Below are 4,724 nucleotides of genomic sequence, written 5' to 3' on the forward strand. Positions count from 1 at the left end.
TTTAGTTTGAGCTGAAAGATGAGTGGTCCACCAAGCTTCCGCTTTGTCTCGGAAGAGAGTAAAATCAGCATAGAGACGGGCAATTTTAGTATAGACAAAATCTTTCCAATCAGCTGTAAGCCAGGATTCAAGGGTTTGCAAATGAGCAAGGACGAAATGCATAGTGGTCTGTTGAGTGGCAAGGAGCTTTTGCTGGTCAAGTAATGTGGTTTGGTGGAGATAATGTTGATCACGAGTGAGAACATATGCTTACGTTGACAAAGATTAGACCAATTGAGTAGTTTACTTTGACTAGGCACACTGTTTTCACCAATAATGGATACATGTTGGGGCCAGTATTCAAGTTAAAATTTGCCAGAACTATCAAATTGCATAAAATACTTGAAGGAAGGAATAATACCTGGGATAGTATTCTTACCGGTAGGAGTATCAAGAATGGTTTCATCAGTGGAAGAATTATCAGGTATAGGAAAAACAACTGTTTTGCCAGACATCATGCGAATATGATTGGTAGAGGAATTTGGAGGTGGAAACACAAAATTACATGAGTCACACTTCATGTTCCCATTTTCTAATTCATAGTAATTGTCATGAGGACACAAGGACGTTTGTGGATCTAGATGCGGCTTTTGTGGTTTGGGAAATTGAAGAATATGTTCCCATCCTGAGGCAGGAGAGATAGTTGCAAGAGGAATATCTTCAGTTAAGCGAGAGGATGAAGAGCTTCCATGACTATAGTTGAAGACTCGGTTAGATGTATTTCTCATGGATTGGCTGCGTTGCATAGGAGTTGGCCCTGATGGCTTGGAAAAGTGCAAGACAACTTTATCATTTCTTTCTTCAACTTGTATTCCTTGTAACTATTCAGGTTTTTGTTCCTGAGCATCTTTAGACCATAATTCAAGAGCCCATTCATTAGGCATCTTAATATCCTTATGTTTGACTTTATAAGGAGCTCTGAGTTGAGTAGTGGTACTGGTGGATTTCTAGACTGTAGACAAAGCTTCGGCTGGAGATAAAACCTGTCTAGGATTTTGCATTAAGGGCATACCCCTATTAAATAATCTGTAATGTGTTAGAAAAATCAGTGTGTGATCAACTGATTTATTTTTCATATATAAATTCAAAGTTTTGAATTTATACGTTAATACATCATCAAGATGTGCATCTTTATGACTGACAGAGAAGTCTAGGGTACAGTCAATATATATAGGACCATAGGCCATGGTGTCACAAGCACCACCTAGAATTGCATCAGAATTCTTTGTAATTCTGGCATCTTTTAAGAGCATCATAATAATGACAGGGAGACCCTTTCTATAATGTCCTATTATTCCAATACGGACACAAGATAGATGCATATACTGAAAGTTGCGTGGATCTGATCTAGCTTTTTTCTGAAGATCCCCTATTTCAATTTGAGTGGATAATTTAAGACTTCCTTCTGACCCATTAGTTACTACATGTTGTAACTCAACAACTTTACAACGACTCACACTTTTATAAGCAAAGAATTCTTTCAAACCTTTTGGGACATATTTATACAAATCATGAGCTTTGATACTAGGAACTTTAAACTCTTTATTAGCAAATCTATCAGCATATTGATCAGAATCAAAACTTTCTAGAGAAAAAGCAAAGTATATGATGATGAGTCCTAAATATGATGAGCATGGACAAGAACTTCCCGAGAAACACTTGGTGGTGAACTACAAGTCTTTGAATGCCTGCCTTGAAGATAATGAACATCCTTTCCCCAGTAAGGATTATATTTGGCAAACAATCCAGGGAAGTAACATTTATTCCATATTTGATCTTACCAAGGGATTTTGGCAAATATCTATTAATCCTAAAGATAGATACAAAACTGCTTTTTCTATTCCTCAAGGCCTTTATGAGTGGAATGTTTTACCTTTTGGCATCAAAATAGCCCCTTCTATCTTTCAGCAGCATATGGATATCATCTTTCGTAAGTATTCCAAATTCATTCCTGCCTTACATTGATGATATCTTAGTATTCAGTCAAAGTCCACAAGCTCATCCTACACATCTTCGTCAATTTCTAGCACTTTGTAAACAACATGGTCTTGCAGTTAATCCTGCTAAAAGTCATTTTTTGCAGGATTCCATTATTTATATTGGCATTCGTCTTCTTCTCAGGGGGAGAATGGAGGCTCAACAACATATTCTTACCCAAATTGTCAATTTACAAGTTTCCAATATTAAGGAACTTCAACAATTCCTTGGATTGGTTAACTATATTGCAGGATTCTATTCTCACATTGGTAGTGACAGAGCCGAACTGAATCAACTTCTACAAAAGAATCCACCTCCTTGGTCAAGAAAACATGACACAACAATTGACAGAATTAAGCAAAAGTGTGCATCTCTACCACCTTTGCGCCTTCCTAGCGGCAATGAGAAAATCATCGAGACTAACGCAAGCGAAAAGGTTTGGGCAGGAGTTTTAAAAGAAAAAACTCTTCAGGGAAAAGAAGAAATTGTTAGATATATATCTGGTGGTTTCAAGGGTAGTGAAATAAACTACCATAGCACTCACAAAGAAATTCTTGTAGTAATTAATACTTTAAAATCTTTCTATATGTTTGTTGCTGACAAGAAATTTCTTATCCGCAGTGATTTGCAGAATTTGAGAGGTTTCTTCAAAAAAGAATCCAAAGATAAAGTTATCAGAGGACACCTTCTTCGATGGGCTCAATTCCTTAATACTTTTGATTTTGAAATTGAACATCTTAAAGGCAAAAGTAACATTTTTGCAGATTTTCTATCCAAAGAAAGGTCACATGGACTTAGGAAATATACGAGTCATGAGGATCAGAGAAGAAAGATGGTATGAAGAATGATGTACAGAATATAGTAGCAATCCACTCCATAGAAGGGATCGAAGAAGTTTTGATATAGCAAATTATTATCTTTCTGATCGTCTTAAAATGATTCAGGCAAAATTAACATTAACAACTCCTGGAATATGGCATCCACAAAGCTTCTTTCAATGCTCTGCGAATATTGAACCTATTGATGAAGAAGTTCAACAAGTGATTCTATCCCCTGAAATCACTTATCAAATCCTAGTTTTATTCCAAAATCCTCATATTCAGCGACCTGAGAGATGGCTTCATCAAGAAAAAGGAATACAATTCATGAAAGACATATTTCAAGGACCATATCCCTATGAAGATATTCTCTTTATCTATCAAGTATATGCTGGAGTTGTATGGAAACTAAACTTTGGATCTCATGAAGATAATTTAATCAACAGATATATATGTCGACATTATGGACCTAGCAACCTTTATAATGTTGTGGTCTATCAATAACATTATAAAGGCTGCTAGAGACCTCATTAACACTTTTGAGAAAAGTTTCATATCTCATATCTACCATGAAGCTAATGGTTCTGCTGACTGGGTAGCCAATGTGGCAGTCAATCAAGATGAAATGATCACATGGAAGGAAGAACAGGGCCTCCAAGAGGATGTCAGATTAATCATCTTTAAGGATCGATACAATAGCACCCCAAAGTTCATTAATGGACAAAATAATAAGAAAACGGATTAAAAGGAGTTCTTTGAGCTATTATAATATTGTCAGTACCAGAATCTAGATTCTAGAAACTAACAGCGGAATCCAGATTCTGGAAACTATCAGCATTGGCGAAGGGAAGTCAATAGTAGATTATGTGGAGGATTTGACTAAAACTTTTGATAGAGCCGAAAATATAAGAGACTCCTTCAATCCGAGATTTGAGCAAAATGAGAAAGACCTAATTGAGAGGAAAGCAAATGCCAATGCTATGGATCAAACAATGGCAGAAACTGTCAGTAAAGTCAGCAAAATTGAGGAAAGCCTTAAAATTATCGTAGAGAAAAACTTAAACATTCCGAAGGCCTCTGCTGGCAATACCAAAACCCTCATCAGCAATTCAGAGGAGGAGAAGGATACCTTGGAAATTGACCCTGACACTGAAGGCACAGGAGATGTTCAAGGACCCAGAACAAGAACCAGAGGTAAAAAGAAGGAGAAGAAGCCAAATAAGAACCTAGATGAACTTAAAGTTGTTGCGGCCAATTACGACCAGCTAGTGATTAAGGTGGAGGACCTCCTGAAGGCTTTATAATTATGCAATGTTTTCCCTGGTTTCTTCTATTTTGTTTTTTCTTTCTTCTACTATCCTTTCTGTTTACTGGCTTTATTGCCAGTCATTTTGATAGTTGTTCTTTCTTGGTCTGGATACTCTTTGATGATCTATTTTAAACTCCTTTGTTAAAGGTTTCGGGTCCTTAAAACCTATTTTTCCTATTAATCAGAACATTATGGACCTCATGGAGAAGGTACTAGATTTCAACACTGGACAGTGGGAAATAGGATTCACCATCTATACAACACACAAGAACCTATTTGGCTTCATACAAAGACTTATCGTCTTGAACATGGCAATCCATCTTCTAAAACTATTGGGATCTATGGACCCTGTAAGACAAAAACTCTACGAGTCATGTGAAAAGAACCAAATCCTCCAGCTCACCCATGTTCTCTCTACAACCCACATGATGATGAAAACTGTCCTCAATGTGTTCACAGAATGAATGAAGAAAATGACTAATGAGTGGGTCTATCACTCATCAAAGATATCAATCTCTTTGATATAAAATATTGATGTGGGCCACACCATAGTAAAAGGGATAAGGTTACCACCTAATTGT

This window comes from Cryptomeria japonica, chromosome 5, assembly GCF_030272615.1.
Source record: "Cryptomeria japonica chromosome 5, Sugi_1.0, whole genome shotgun sequence".
Classification (NCBI taxonomy): Eukaryota; Viridiplantae; Streptophyta; class Pinopsida; order Cupressales; family Cupressaceae; genus Cryptomeria; species Cryptomeria japonica.